Consider the following 16806-nt stretch of genomic DNA (forward strand, 5'->3'; position numbering starts at 1 on the left):
GCCTTGAAGGAGTGTGAACTTGTCTGTTTTCATTGGCCTTTTTTTATCCCTGCTAATGGGGAGTAGAAGGAGCTCCAGGTACGCACCGGGCACGGGGAACAGCCAGATATTCCTCTGGGAACAGAAAACGCCTGAAATGCTGAAACTTTCTAGGAGCATCATTTTCTAAAATGTCCATCTCTGCTTATATCCCTGAGGATCTCGAGAAAGCCAGCACTCTGCCTGCTCTTAGGCTGTTCAGCAGCCAAGGTTTAGAAGCAATGTGCTTATTGTTTTTTTAAAAGGCAGAATTGAATAGGATATAAACTGGGGTTTGAAACAGCACTGCAATAGCATTGCAACAGCATTAGTCCTGTGCACCTGACAATGAACCCAACCTGGTCCCTTCTTCCTGCTCGTGCAACCACGATCCAGTTTTTGTTGAATATTTGGGAGTATGTTTTTCCCCTTTATTTTCCCTTTTCTCCCCTCTTGAAGCTGCGTCTCCAGATACGAACCATGTCGGTGCCCTTCCCTGCACAGGCTGGCAGAGCTCAGTATTTGTGTGCTGGAGGGGAAGGAGCCACCCGAACATGAGACCTGAGCAGCTTGCAGCGGTGGTCTTGCTTTGAAACCAGTGGGATCCTGTGCCAAACATGGCAGCATCTTGGATCCAGCGTGTGCTGCACTTGGACTTGAGCGTGAGAGCACTGCCGACTGCTCTGAGGTGAAGAGTCACGAAATGGCAGGTGATGTGGCTTTGCTGGTTGGGTTGTCGTCCTTCTGGGGTTTGAGTGGCCGCTGCAGTTTGGGCCTCTATCCACATGGTGAAGCTGCTCTTCTGGCCCCGGCATGTCCCTCCGTTCGCTCTGCTGGCCTTGGCTTCCCGGCACGGTGGCAGAGAGCCACGTCCGAGAGGAGGCAGCTACTGCATGGGCGTCCTCCTGCCGCTTTTCCCATCTCTCCTCTGTCCCATCCTCATGAAACACACAGTGATCCCCAGAGCTCGTGGAACAAAGGGGCAGTTTGGTTTTCTTCCCAATTCTCTCTTTTTGTTCTCCTCCCCTCCCAGTCACGCTATAGAACTGGGCAGGGAGCAGATGGGGCAGGGAGGAGTGATTTGAGGTTGATTTCCTCAGCACAAGAAACCTGAGAGGTGGAAGAGAAATCAGAAAAGTAAGAGGATAATGCTCTGATTCCATTATGGAATATATGGATTCCATTACATAATGCCATTTATTCCCTTGGCATAAAATCACAATCTGCATTTTCCCGTATTCCTTAGCAGCAGCTACCTCTAAATACCCATTTCCGTACGCCGTGACCAGGTAGCAGCTCTGCCTGGCGCGTGGTGGTGGTCGCGCGCGCGCAGCTCTGAGCGAGCTCACCTCGGAAGTCTTGCCTGTGTACAAGGCTGATTTCAGAAGGGTAACATGCATTTTCCTCTGGGTATGCTGCTCACCTCGCTGCTGTTGCACGAATTCTTTTCTTCTCCAGCATTTCTCTCAAATAAGGGCTCCAGTGGCTGACAGCAAACAAAAACAACAACAACCAAAAAGATCCATCATGATCATATTTACTGGTGACCTACTTAAAATCCTCTTTACTCATCCTCATTTAGGCTGTGTGCTAAAATGCTGGCTGGCTTGCAGTCTCCAAGGAATTGCTAGTAGAATGATAATGAATGCAAAATGTGGCCCCTCATTTGTTTAATGGTAGTTTCTGAAAAGACATGTTTTATTTTTTTATTGCATCATTTAGACTTTTTTTTTCCCCACTTGTGATGTATTATTCCCATTTTTGGTCTCCCTGCTCAGAAGCCTTTGTGTTCTGATTACAGGCAGTGCTGTTGTGTGAAGAGATGCCATTAAATCACGGGATGCCTTAATCTTTTATGTGGGGTTTTTTGGTGTTGTTTTTGGGTTTTTTTAGGAAAATTAGGCTTCTAGCTTTATCCTGGAGCATCTGAGCTGTGTTGTCAAAGGCCTGTGTTGAGCACCTTTTTTTTTTTCCCTAGTGAAAATGATCCAACCGAGGCGATTATTTAATGACTGCCTTATACCTATGCTGGTGTGGTTTTGTAGGGTTATTGTAAACGGATTTGCAGTCCAGGGTAGAAAGTCATCAGCATTTTGCATATTGCACCTCCCAAGTTTTCTTCTTCCCAGTTTTTCTCTTTACAGATTCATTTAGAGGAAGGCTTGGATGTTCCTACTTGCTCACCCATGCACCCAACCAGTGCTGTTAGAAATAACGTAGTTATACTGGCACACACAAGCATGGATACTGTGATTAAACTCTCTATTTTGGATGCTTGGGATTGAATGCGTACGTGGTATGGATAAACTGATCCTACCTTTACCAAGCATATCAACAGGATGGTGTAGACATGGAGCTCTGGAGCCCTCAGCACAGGAGAGACACGGACCTGCTGGAGTGGGGCCAGAGGAGGCCACAGCAACTCTCCGAGGGCTGGAACAGCTCTGCTGGGAGGACAGGCTGGGAGAGCTGGGGCGGCTCAGCCTGGAGCAGAGAAGGCTCCGGGGAGACCTTCCTGCAGCTGCCAGGGCTGAGAGGGGGCCTATAGGAAAGATGGGGACAGGCTTTTTAGCAGGGCTGGTTGTGATAGGACAAGGGGTGATGGTTTTAAACTAAGAGAGGGCAGATTTCGACTAGATATAAGGAAGAAATTTTTGACAACGAGGGTGGTGAAACCGTGGCCCAGGTTGCCCAGAGAGGTGGTCGATGCCCCATCCCTGGAAGCATCCCAGGTCAGGTAGGACGGGGCTCTGAGCAACCTGCTGTAGCTGAAGATGTCCCTGCTCACAGCAGGGGGTTGGACTAGATGGCCTTGAAAGGTCCCTTCCCACCCAAACCGTTCTATGATTCTATGACATCCACTGAAACGCACCTATAAGGGATCGCACCTGAAGTGTTCATTTCTAGTGACTCAAGAATCCTTCTGGTTTTATAACTTTAGTCACAGAAAGCGTGTCATGTTTTCATGCCGGCCTGAATTCCCTTATCGCTAATCAAAAGAATTTCTAAGCAGGTGTATAAAAACACAATGTGAAAAAAAAATTACCACTGGGTGGCTTCGGCGTTTCTTGGCACATAATAACTTTGCGTTATTGGAGCTAAGCCCTACTGTCTTTAGGCGTATATAATAAATTCAGCTTCTTGCAGTCCGGATAATTCTTGTTTTCTCACCCAACACTTAGTGTTAGGGGCTATTTCCATGTGCTGCCTGGTGTATTTGAGGTGCCAAGGGAGCGTTCACCATCTCCTCCAGACAGTTCTGGGTTACTGCTGGGTGCTGCATTTGTAGGGTAGGACATCGCTGCTGCGTTGGTCCCTACAGGAGGTGACAGTAATAATGGAGATCGGGGAAGAAGAGGTAATTAGCTCCACTATACTGGTAAAACCACTCAGTATCTATGGAAATTAATTCAGTTTCTGGCTCCAGGACACTAGCTTAAAATTAGACTGTAAGTAATGTTTTGTTTTCTTTTAAGTAGTGAGGAGGAGCTGGTCAGGATGGAGCATAAACATGAAAACAGTTTTGTGCTGCTGGAGATGCAGACTGCTGATTCAGGAGGAGGAACGTCGTCTCCTGGTGCGACTCCTTAGTCAGCCGCTGCCCATGGCTATTGTGTCCTGTCCTCTGGGTGGAATAACTGACGTGCGATGACTGCTCTTTCTAAAGCGAGTTAAAGCCTTTGGAGTGGGTGTCACTGCCTCGTTAGGGAAATTGGGGTGCATGGGCCTGTTTTCAGGCATGAAGAGCATGACACGATAGTCCTCGTCGCTCATCCCTGTGGCACTTGCAAACCAGCAGGAAATAAACAGGGATTGACTGGAAGAGCAGCTGAAAAAGTTCCTGCCACCAAGTGTGGCTTGCTGGAAGGAGGAAAAAGCAAGATGACAGCGAGGAGTATTGTCTGCCAGGGTCTGTGTCCGCAGGAGTTAATCTGGGCAGATTAAACGGAGTATTTAAAAGTATGCAGAGCAAGCGCCCGCAAAGCAGGCGGAAGGAAACAGCTTCAGTGTTGTTGACCGGAGAGTCCTTGTTACAACCAACGGGGTTTTAATGTATGTATGTATACCATCCTCATATATACCAGCTGACCTTATGGCTGCGTAGACTCCGATGGCTGATTTCACCTTAAAATGCACATAGAGCGTGTTCCTCTTTAAGAAGCATTGATCATCTTATCTCCTTATCTTCTTTAATTTCACTTAATCTTCCAGAGCCTGTGATATAAATTAATATCCCTAGTCCACAGGGTGCCTTGCATAAAGCATTTTTACATATAAATGGCACAATATATCCTGTAACAGAGATGTGATTCATAGGCTATTACATGTTAAATCTTAGGTGGAAGCCAGCTAACTAATTTATACAAAGTAATTAGATTCTGAATTAAATGCACGAAAGATTTCCCCCCCCGCCCTTGCTTTTCCTTGTGTGAACTCTGAAGATGAGCTGATATTGGAGGAGAGGAAAGCGTTCCTTCTCCGTCACCCCGTCCCGGGATCGGCAAGGCCATCTCCCGGGGCCGGCTAAGGGCAGACGTATGGAGGCGGCTCCGTCCCCGCGCTGCCCCGCGGGGCCTGCTCACCGAGCGAGCGCCCTGCTGGGAGCTACTGGTTTCCAGTTGGGCCTGGGGGGGACTGTCCCTTCTTGCAGAAATGCCTTCTGGTTGCGTTTGCGTAGATCGCGCTAACGGTACGAGGTGGACGGGTAGACAACAGCCAAAAGCAATAAAACTGGCCAAGAAGGCCAAAGCGTCCTGGCCTGTATCAGCACTGGTGTGGCCAGCAGGAGCGGGGCAGGGATCGTGCCCCTGGACTCGGCGCTGGTGAGGCCGCACCTCGAATCCTGTGTTCAGTGTTGGGCCCCTCACTCCAAGAAGGACGTTGGGGTGCTGGAGCGTGTCCAGAGAAGGGCAACGGAGCTGGGGAGGGGTCTGGAGCACAAGTCTGATGAGAAGCGGCTGAGGGAACTGGGGGTGTTCAGTCTGGAGAAGAGGAGGCTGAGGGGAGCCCTCATCGCTCTCTGCAACTGCCTGAAAAGGGGTTGTGGTGAGGTGGGGTTGGTCTCTTCTCCCAAGTAACCAGCGATAGGACGAGAGGAAATGGCCTCAAGTTGCGCTAGGGGAGGTTTAGATTGGAGATTAGGAAAAATGTCTTTATGGAGAGAGTGGTCAAGCATTGGCACAGACTGCCCAGGGAGGTGGTGGAGTCACCATCACTGGAAGGGTTCAAAAAAACGTGTGGACGTGGCACTTTGGGATGTGGTTTAGTGGACGTGGGGGTGTTGGGTTGATGGTTGGACTTGATGATCTTGAAGGTCCTTTCAACCTTAGTGATGCTGTGAAAACAAAGCCCCCGTCTATGCTCTTCTACCCCCACAGCCCACCCCAGCCCCGATCCCCTGCAGCGCGAGTTCGTTGCATTGCTCCTCTCCGTGTGGAGGTGCCAGTCAGAGGCGGGTCCCTGCAGCTGAGCCGCGGATCCTGCGGGACCTCGGCGGACGCCACCTCCGCGCCTCGGGGACGGACGCTCCCACCGAGCCGCGGGTGCTGCGCTCCGTCGCCGCTGAGCTGCACCAGCTCACGCCTCGTCTGGTTTTAGCTGTCCCCTCGGCGCTGCGCACGTGCTGTGAGCCCAGCCCGGACCAAAGAGCGTTTCAAACCGGGCTGCATCCCCCAGCCTGGCTTTGCCGATCGGAGTCCGCCTGCCGCACTGGGGCTGCCGGCCGGAAAGGCTGAGCTCCTCCTCACGCTGGGGAGGAAGGTCAGCGTCCGCCACCAGCGACCGCCTGCTCGGGCGCAGCCATGGTTTACGCTGGGCTCTGCAGCATGTTTAATGCGGATATTTAACCCCCAGTGCTACCTCGTCCTAACTGCAATTTCAAAAACCCCAGACCAGTCTCCCCAGCCAGCCAGCCTGGCTATTTTTAGCTTGGTTTCCCAGGGAAACGTGGTTTTCTGTGGCTGCTGTATCCTCAGCTTTGACAGCGAGGGAGAGAGGTAGCAAAGATCATTCTCTCTAAGTTTTGTAAAAATCACTCGTTTCGATTAGAGACAAACTCCGAACTCCCTACGCAGCCAAAGGCAATCAGCCGTCCTCTGTCCCGGCGGGGAGCTGCCGCCTTGCTGCGCCGGCAGCCGACCACGAAGAAGTATCGCAGTGTGGGAACGCAGAGCTGGGTGCGAGGGAAGGTGCTGAGGGACAAGGCAGCGGTGTGGGGAGCGCAAGGCATGATTTGCTACCTTTTTCTTCTTTTATTTTTTAGGAAAGCAAGCTGCAGTCATTCTTCCACTCAAAGAGCATCTTGTTTGATGGTTTTAATGGAAGCATAAAAGCTGCTTTTGGGGTGCCCTCCAGCCACGGGCAGGACATGACAGCGTCTGCTGAATGGAGCCTTTTTATTTTTATTTTTTTTTAATGCAGAAAAGGGAAAGGAAAGATACTTTGGTGCCTGAACCCAGTGACCCTGGGCTGCTGCAGACTTTTTAGCTACATGTGAGATGGACACGCAGGCCCTGGGGGAGCTTGGTGTTCGCATCCAAATCCAAGCAGTGACTCTTCCTCCCAGGACGTTCTGAAGAGCATAAAATGGGCGAGGAAAACACTTGATGATAAATCTGTCACCTCCACGCCAGCACACGTTCTGTTTTGCTTTGCTGAGCGTGAGTTTGAGGGTGATGCCGGAGAGGATCTTACGTTTTCCAGAGTTAGTCACCGTAAGGCGCGTCCCTGCCGTGGGCACGTGCTGGCGCGTCTGGACTCGGCATGAAGTGGCGTTTTGAAGCAGACTGAACCAGTAGATGGGAGTGGAATTAATTTGCCTAAGCAGAGGTGTTCAGTGCCATTTTTAAATGCCTTGTGGTATGTCAGGAATCTGCATAGGGCTGGGAGGTGGGACACAGGACCTAAAGAAGACTCGTGCCTTTCTGCAGTGGCAGCTTGAGGCAGGGGGGTGTACCCCAGGGTCTCTAAAATGGCACTAGACGCCTGTGTGTAGGACCTTAATGCCACCACCTATCTTCAAATCTGAGCCAAAGATGTGTCCGCTAGTTCTAGCTAATACTCCTTTGGGGCAAGTGGGATAGGGATGCCGTTTCCCAAATGTTCATCAGCTGCTTACTTACATTTGCTTTAGTTGTACGCTTGCAGTTTGGAGGCGTATGTGTTTGCCCAGCTGCTGGTCTGGGTTGAGTTTGGCTTGGACTAGAATTAATTTGCTTTATAATAAGGTTTTACATGAAGACTTTTGAATGTTAATAGTCCTCTTGTGTCTCTCCTACAGTTCCACTGGTACTGCATCTTGCAAATTGGCCAGGGGAAACCACGAACGACAAGACAAAGGAACAGGGCAGAGGAACAACTTGGAGGGAATATGCTTTAAAGCAAGCTTAGACTAATCCAGTCCTGATACCTCAATGTGACTCAAGTAGGACTTAAGTGCCCAACTTAACTCCACGCTGTACTCACGTACGCACTTGCAAATAGTAGATGTTGGGGATATGTCACGTCGTGCTTGAGGGTGAAGAACCTGTAAGGATCTCCCACCAGCGTGAGGGTACCTGCTGCAGCTGGAGGTTGTGTAGCTGAGTAACTGCATGGTGAATGACCAGGGCTGATGGCTCCCCTTGGTGCTGGGGGCTTCAACATGCTTTTTCGTGCGTGCATACCGAGCTGTCGGGGAGGTGCTGCTGGTGGTGGCAGCTCGGCAGGAAAATCTGCCTCTCCGGACTGCCCGCAGCGGCTGTGCACTGGGACCGGCCTCGCGGGGGAAGCGAGGCGGGTCAGCTGGAGATGGAAGGGCGCGAAGCATCGGGAGCCCCAGTGTGTGCGTTTGGGGAGCGGCAGGACTTGTTTAAATGCTAGTTTAGGGAGCCATGGGCCACGCAAGAGGAAAAGGGAGAGGTGTATGTTTTCTGTGGCTGTGCGCAGCCTGAGACGGAGCCGGGAGCTGCTGCTGTCCATCGCTGCCTACGAGCCGTGTTGGCGGGGTGCGAGGTGTGGGAAGCCTTGGTGCAGGTAATGAGCTGAACAAGGCAGGGTCATCACTGTTATTCCTGTCTAGGCTGTTGCCACGTATTTACTTTAAATAAAATGGAGGTGCTTTTGGATTTATGACATTTGAGGTACCTGGTATGATTAATGGCTTTGAGGTTACACCCAAAACTCTGTTACCGCCTCTTTTAGCTGCTTCTCATCCTTCCACCTGGCCGTGAGCATGTCACAAACACCAAGCAAATCTCCTTCTCGTAATGACTTCGCCGTTCTTCACCCCTCTGCAGACATGCAGGACCATACCACGCTAATGTGGTAGAGGGGATGGAGCCACTTGTAAAGTGGTCGCAGATGTGTGGCTTTCCAGATGTTAAACCACCAGGTATTCTTGTGAGCCTCCAATTTCATCTTCAGAGCCAGGTGGCTGTAAAGGTGGGTGCTTGTGTTCCCAACAGTTAATGGGTGCACCTGTAAGTCAGGGAGTTTCACTGCTGAACTCGCATCTCGAGTGTTTATCTTGCCCACGGGATTAGAGTCATGGGGTTTTTTTATATTTGTGTTGAGAAAAATAGAAAAATTAGCAGATGCTCTTTGGACACAGAGGAGGTTAGTGCTGATGGCTCAGTGTTCATAAACTCCCCGGGACTGTGGATTCGTCGTGTAGGGCAGACAGTTCATGCAAGTCGCGTGCCAGTTATGATCACACATCTTCTATAGCTAATAGCAGTGTATTCGCTTTGTTGTATGCTAGCAGTTACAGCTAAATATAGAGTGAAATGGCAGGATGGCCAACACTGACCTAGATTTTGGGTTTGGTGGTTTGTTTTTTTTTTTTTAAAGATTTAGTAGAAGAGATAAAAGCTGTCTGCCTGTCAACTTAGCTTCTAAGGGAAGCTCTATTTATGGGAGATTGTTCCCTGATAAGCCAACTTCCTTTGGCTTTGGTTAAAGAATTCAACCAAATTTAGCACAACGCAAACTTGACTGCAGATTGGAAGGAAATTTGTTAGAAATTCAGTGATCCTCTGTCCATTGCAGAGTTCACCTGCTGTTTTTGTTCCCATATGTGTAAATCAGCTTAAAGCCTTTGTCCTAAGGAGGAACCTAAAGCATTTGTGTAGGTTGCACAGCTGATGCCAGGGTCTGAACACTGGCATTTAGCCTAGCCCAGGTGCAAGAGTTCCTGTGGCAAAACCCAAGATCGTTTACTGTGCTTGCAAAGTTTATGCACTTTAATCTGTGTTAGCCCGTGTTTTGCTCCATTGCTGCTGCTGGCGAGCTGCTCCGGGACAGCCCCCAAAACGGGGACACGCCAAACCCCAGCAGACACCCAGCGCCAGGTCGTCGAGCACCTGAGCTGGGGTGCTCGGGGCCAGGGTCTGCTCGTGCAGGGAGCGTTGGATGCTTGGAAATTAATTTACTTCTAACTTTAAAGCATATTAACCAAGAACAAAAACATCTTCAGTCCCGGGTCAGAGATGGTTTATGAATAGTAAGGCCAGAAGAGATTAAGGTGTAAGCCTGAAAGAGGCACATTACAGGTTAACGTCGCAGCGGAGGCTCTGCCTTTTAACAGAGGCATCCATCGCTCCCAGCACTCCAGCAGCAGTGGAACAGATGAAACCAGGTTACCTAAGGATTGGGTCCTTCTCTTCTAAATATCACCACTGTTGGCATAACAGCTGATTCCTCCTCTCTCTGCTCGTCCTCCCACGGCAAACTCCCCGGCAAGAGAGAGCACATTGCGTGGCCAGTGCAGAGAAATACATGTGCTTGCTTGACAGCAGCCAGCAGAAAGGACGTGGAAGGGCAGAGTTTGACTTGCCCTTCCCTCTGCAGGTATTTATTTGGATATCTCTGGCAGCTAATTTTTCACTTCTTTTATTTATTAGTCGTCTTTCTCTCTGTCAGACTGGGAGACGGAGTGGGGACGCTTAGACGGACAGGCAAGTGCGACTGTACCAGCAAAGGTAACCAGGCTGAGATGCACCTTCTTTTTCAAAAGACAAAATTGTGTTCCTTCTTTCACTCCCAAGCCGCCCAAATATCAGATGTCAGCAGGGGGGAAATTCCGAAGGAAAAGGTTAAATATACAACAGCCTTTTGGTTTTTTTACCAATAACTTCTTTTTAACCATAAGCTTTCAGGGGTAAGTTCTTGACTCTCCTCTGCACTTGTAAAGGGTCAGCTCCCCTCCCAAGCAGTCCTCGATGTGAGTCTCTGCTACAAAGTCCTGCTTCCAGTGTGATCCTTCACCAGCCTCATCGCAGCTGCTCGCGTGTGCTCTGTGGTCCCTCATACCTTCGCCCTTCCCGGGGCAACCTCGTGGTGAATTGCCATGGGTCAAACTGAATTCCTGCCTATTAGGTCTTGGGCTGCCGCATAATTTTCTCTCTCCTCTGAATAGACTGTCGCTCACAGCAGACTGCTCTCCATTTCCCATTTCAGTGATCTGACCAGACTTGGGGACTTGGGCATCCAGGCGGGGATTTCAAATGACGTAGCAGGTATAAATGTCAGGGGAGATGGGGGCTGAAGCTTTGTGGAGTGGAGGGGACATGCTGTGGAGGGGACAGCATCCAGCTCTCCAAAGACTTTGTGCCTTTATGCGAACAGCTGTCTTGAACATCACATTTCGCTCTCTCATGCCAAAAAAAGCTGTGCCAGTACAGCTGTGTCTATATAAAAAGTTTTTTTTTTCAGCGCCACGTCAGTCTCTTCATGCATCTTCCCACCCCTTGCTGACAGCTATTCCTGGGAAGGTTTGTATTTAGTCTAAGCCTTACCGAACTGAATGCCTCCACAGGGTTTGCACCAGGTTAGCTAAATAAGTTTAATTAAAATGGAGTTCCTTTGTGTCTAGACAGGTTGGGAATACAGGTGGGTTTCATTGTGTAGCCAGTAAGTGAAATATCTTCAGCCATAGCGTTGCCTGGGATGACGCATTCGCCCCGTCTCATTTGAGGCGTGCCGTGCTTTACCCAGGCGCTGTTGAAAGAGGGCTAATGGGCTTTGTTGCGTTGTTTCATCTGAAGTTCTGTCATCCTCCTTGTTTCGTTTCCAACAGACTCAGAACTGCTTTTTCAAGGTACTTGCCCAGCTGGAATATCCCTAAGTATACATAAAGTCCCAAGTCACGTATTCACAGATTCCCACAAGCAAAAGCACACCAGAATGTTTAAGCAGAGGCTGTATAAATTTTTAAACAAAGGTAACAAGCCAAGGAAGAGGTGGTAGGTGATGAAATGAAGGTGAGGAAAGAAGCAAATTAAATCCCTGATGTGTAGCTGCCCTTTCTCTAGCTTCTGAGGCATCCTCGCTGCTAATGAGTTTGATTGCTTCGGCTGCGTCAGCTGAAACACCTTTTGCCGGCCGGTGTCAGCGGGTGTTGTCACTGTTGATGGTAGCAATGACTGGGAAGAGATTGGGTTGTTTTCAGGCCGCAGGTATGTACATCTGATTATGCAGAGCGGCGTCTGCTGATTTTTCCGAGTCATGAATTTCAAAAGGGGAAATAAAGAGGGTTTTTCCGCCGAGTAGTTGAAAGGCAAAAGGCTTTATCCAGCCGCATTCTCCCTTCGTGCCCCCATCTCACTGGCACCCCCGAGACAGTGGCCAGTTATCATAGCGAGTGAGCCGCAACCAGCTTTCAACCTGCGACCCAGCAGGATGTCACACCAAGTGATGCTTCCCTGTCTTGGACTTGAAGACCAATGTCTGATTCCATTTCTTTTCGTAAGATGCAGGACAGTTTTATCAGCAGCTTGGGCTCCTGTTCACCTGGCTTACCCGATTCATACCGGGTGTACACCAGGACAAGGCTATAGGGAGGAATTTTATTCGCAACTGCGGTGCGTCGTGCCTGGCTGTGGCTTGCAGATTCTGAGATAGGAAGCAGTAGGGCCATTTCTTAAATTATCCAGAAAATAACTTCTGAACGGTTATGTTGTTGATCTTACCCTATGTTGTAGGTAATGATACGGAATATCAATAAATCTGTTAATTAAATTCAGAAGCTCTTTTCTAAAAAAGACGAAGGAAAGTTCCTGGAACGCAGCGTTTGTGCAAGGTTCCCCGTGTCGGCAGCCTCTCCGGCAGACCGATGTGGGCTCCGGAAGGTTTGCTTCGCCTGCCCATGTGTAGGCTGGGAAATTCCGACCTCATCGGCGCGACTCAACTCACCTGGGACTCTCATCCCTTTTGGCATCCCCGGGAGGTCGGTCACCAGTGATGTGTTATTGCATCTCCTGCTTCAGTTCAAAGGAATTGGGTTAATGAGCATAAAGCAGCGAGCAGAAAGTCACTTGTCAAATTATATTGGCGCTTGTTTGCTACCTACTAAATTTCCCACTTCGTCTGTCTTTGATCCTTGTGATGCAGGCAATTAAATACAGCAGTGATAAACATAGAAAAAACTACAGCGACCTTGCAAGCTAATTTTAGTCCGTTTCTTTTGTATAACGTGGTCTTCAGATGAGGCTAGAAACTGTGAGAATGAGGAGATGGGGGAGGGAGGAGACCCAAAATTAGCGGAAAATCTTTTATCTGGGGAAACAAAAACAGATATGGAGAGAGACTGTAATGTCTTAAAATCCTCGGGTACTTCAGCGGGCTCGGAAGAGAGTCAGCAGCGCAGGCCCTGGAGCACCCGCGGCTCGGGAGCGCTGCCGGCAAGGACAGCTGAATCAGAAGGAATTGCCACTGACGGCTTCGGCTTTCACGCCGGCGGGCGAGACCCTGGGCGGGGGCTCGCCCAAGGTGCTGCTTTCGTCTGGGAGAGCGGGATCGGGGAAGCGGCGTCGGAGCCCCACTGGTGGACGAATAAGACCAGAAAAAGGAGCCTCTCTGGACTGCTGCTTTTGCATCGTGCGGATGACGGCATAGGCCTTTGGAACAGAAAAGGGATGCTCTCTCCGTCCGTCGCTGGAATAACGTGCGCGACAGTACAGACCTGACCCGAGAATCAATCATTTGCTTTCAAGGTCTTTAAATATTCGCTTGAAGAGCATCCTCTACCAGGGCTGGGGAGAGAGGCACAAATATACGGGGGAGTTTCAGGACAGCATCCTCCAGCAAACCGCCCTGCAGCATTTCTGCGCAGGCCGTAAGCAACGCCGTGCTGCGTGGTCGGCCTCGGCGGCGTTCAGCGAGGGAGTGCCGGAAACGCCGTGCGCGGAAAAAGCCGGGGAGCCGAGGCCGCTTGTCGGCGTGAGACACGCTGCCCGCGCTGACAGGCTGCCTGTCAGCTCCCGCGCTGGGCTGGAAAAGGGCTTTCACCGGCACGCGGGAGGCAGCACGTTAAAGCTGTGCCACGTCAAATTTTAAAATTCGTCTGATGAACTTCTGGTGGCGTGTTTTCAGTTCGAGCTGCTGACAGCGTCCACGTCCTGCGCTGGGTTTTGCTGCCTGCTGTCAGCTGAGCTCGAGAGAATAGGAATTAGAGGTCAGGGTCTGACTGGAAGTAAGAATTATGATTGAGGGCATCTTAATTGTAACTCCTGACTTAATTATTCTTTTTTAGCATCATTAAAAATATTCGGGGAGCCTGCGGAGTCGAGCACATCCTGTCACTGCGTGCGTTGGGAAAATGTATTTTTGCAAAGAAAGGCTGTTCTGTTCTCCCGCGACTCGGGCGTGGTGACTTGGAGCACAAATAGAAATGGTAGAGCAGAGAGAGGATCTTTCCTTGGTAAGGAAGGTGACGGTGGGGGTGTGCTGCAGTTCCATATCCTTGCACGTTAAAGTACAACATTTTTAGCTTATGCGAATGTTTCGCTTCCTCCTCGTATGGCAGCGATAACTTAACTGATCCCAACGCCGGAGATGATCCTATCATAAACTCTTCAGATTTAGTCAACAAGATGCTAGCATTTCCTTGAACGCTGTGAATAGCCTTAACTGGCAAGGATCTTTATCTGTCAAATGGCATCGTATTAGTTACATCTCGGGTTTGTAATGGTTATCAGAACGTGCGTACGGGCTTTGCGCTTAATATTTTGGGTTGAATCATCTTTCGCAGCCTTGACTCAGCTCGGCACGGAGACAGAAGCTGGGCTGTGCAGCCGCTGGGTAAGCAGCCGCTGCCGTCCTGCCTGCAGTCTGCCTCTGCTGCCTGCAGTCTGCCTGACTCCGTCTCCTCTTTAGCATAAGCATTACAGCATTTGTCCTTGCTGCCTGTCTGCAGGGATGTGTTGGTATGGCCAGTGCATTCCACTGCAGTCCTTGGTGTGCTCGGTTTAATTCAGATGAGTGTGAATTAAGGTACCCTTAAGTGTAAGTACAAATTCAAGCTGTTTTTAAAAAAAAAAAAAAAAATCAATATTGTAGACTATTTTAATCAGCTTTATTAACTCTGCAAACACAGGACCTCGCTGCCTGCCAGTTAAACCTTGGCAAGGAATATTTTTTGCTCAAATAGCCCGGAGGGCCGGACGGCTGCTGCCTGCCTTGGGAGCGACCCCCATCGCCTCGACCCACCCCAGGAGGGGAGCAGCCCCCCGGCATCACCCGCACGGCGCGTGGGGGAAAGCGGAGCCTCGCCCAGATCTCCTTCCGACGAAGCCAGAGCGTCTTTTGTTTCAGCCTTCCTAGGGAACGGCGAGGAAGGGACGGGAAGGGGGCCGGGGCGGCGGGGGGAAGCCGCGCTGGCAGTGCGGGGGGCTCCGCTGGCGAAGGGGAGGGGAAGATGGCGATCCTTTGTACGCCGGACGGCACGGGCTGCCCGCGCTTGATTGGGGTGACCGTAATTACGGGGCCAGCGAGGTTCTCTGAGCCGGGGACGGTAACCATGGCTACAGCAGCAGCATCTCAGCCGCTCGCTGTCACGCCGTGGTGATCATTTAATGAGTCCGTTACCAAATCTTCCAAAATCATAATAATATAGGAAAACGGCGCGTCGGTGGCGTGGCCGTGGGGTCGGTGCTGCCCCTGGTCGGCGACGGCGGCGGGGCCGTGGGGTCGGTGCTGCCCCTTGCCCCGCGCAGAAGCCGCGCTCGGGTTTCCCAGAGCGGAGATGGGGAGGAGGAGGAGGGCGGTGGAGGTAACCCGCCTGTGTCCTCGTGGGCTGCAAGGGAAGGCATTTTCTTTTATTTTTAGCACTGTGTGCTTCAGAACGGCACGCTGGATAGAAACCCTTAGCATGGAAATTACTCAGTGCTCTGAAAACTCCCCCTCATCATCTGCAGCTGCAGCGGGTTGATGGAGGCTCTTCAGACCGTACAGAAATGGGGAGATAGCACCACAAAGCCTATTTCTCCCAAGTACCGTGAATTTGGTTGTTTCTTTCGCAGTGTGTAATTTAACAACAAAAGTCGTCTGGCTTCTTCAACTCCAGCCGGGCCGTAGCCATGGCTTAAATCTTCGCAGCACCGTATGATATGATAACGTATAGAGTAATTTTCCATACTGAGCCTTACCATGAGGTTAGAGTGTCCTTTCCAGTTACTGTAATATTTCTCTCCCTTCCCCTTCTGTAATATTTTCTCTCCCTTACTGGCCAGAGGTAGAGCAGGGGAGACAAATCTATTTCTGCATTTATAAAGGTCAAATTTTTATCGACAACTGAATGCTTTAACACATGGAGACAATAACACTATCTTGTTAAAAATAAGCAAACTCCTCCACCTCAGTTGTGTGGCAATTACAGAAAGAAAATACATCTAGTGGAGCACTCAGCTGCAATTTAAAAGTAAAATTAAAATTTAGTTCTGTTTGTCTGGTTTGACGAGATTTATTGCAATCTTTCATTATGCGGCAGGTTCAAGAAAACCTCTCTCCAAAGTACACATACAATTTAGAAAATGAAAGCCTGAAACAGTTTATTATTAGAAGGTGGGTTGGATTTTGTAAGGCTCCTACAAGAACATACATCATCTTGTACATTTTAGATATTTTTTGCTGAAGCTATTAAATTCTTGGCATACAAACCTATTATTAAAACAACGATTTAGGCTAAGACAGGGTAAACACTTTGAAGTCTATTTAATTGACTTATTTCACTTTTTTTCGGGCCTAAAACTAAAAAGAAATTAATTCACAAATTTTCCCTTCTCTGCGTTTGCATGTGCCAGCTTTTTGAACATCAGGGAGCTTTAGGAACGGGTCCCAGCGGTCTCCTGCCCGGCAGAGGTGCAGCATCAACAGCAGTGGGACCAGCAGGTTGCAGTAGAAGAGTATTTCTCCTTTTCTCTTGTATTACAAACTTCGAGGTAGAAATGTTTTACTTCCTGCATTGCTTCCGTTGCATCTCACTCTGCGGAATATTCTTCTTGTGGAAATGCAGAGCATTCCCTGGCTTCCCTCCTGTTACATCTTCATTGAAGATCTCGCTCAAGAAATACATGTGAGCTCTGTGTCCGCATTTGCATTCAGTTAATGTGTCTACCAAGGAGAAATTGCTGCTCGGATATAAATTGAAATGTATTTTTATACAGCCCATATTACATTTTTATTGTCCTGCCTTTTTTTTTTTTCCCTCCTGTTCATGTTACCATGTCTGCCTGCATTATTTTCACATGATGACAGATACACCTATGCTTCTCAGAGCTGGCGAAATACTGCGTTTTTCCTAGATTATTTTCTCTGTCCCTGCAATTAACTTGGCGTGTTTGATTTGACCTGCGAGTAAAACTACGTGCTGAGATGAAAGCAGGTGATGCGTCTGTCGGAAGAGAAGCGATGCACTTCGGCTGCATCATAATTCCTCTCTGAAACACTTGCAGATGCAAGTCTGAGCACATCACGTGCCGGTGCGGCGAGGCGCAGTACAGGTAGTGCTGGTCGGACGGGACTGCCTAAATA

General features: G+C 49.6%; 1 protein-coding gene across 1 annotated transcript in view; it reads left to right on the forward strand.

Annotated features, from left to right (window-relative positions):
* MYO1D (myosin ID) overlaps window positions 1-16806 on the forward strand; it is a gene marked incomplete at its 5' end in the record, with an annotated part of 162143 nt that overhangs the window by 116684 nt on the left and 28653 nt on the right. The window lies entirely within an intron of this gene.

The sequence above is a fragment of the Phaethon aethereus genome (assembly GCF_964289735.1).
Source record: "Phaethon aethereus genome assembly, chromosome: 25".
In the NCBI taxonomy this organism is placed as follows: Eukaryota; Metazoa; Chordata; class Aves; order Phaethontiformes; family Phaethontidae; genus Phaethon; species Phaethon aethereus.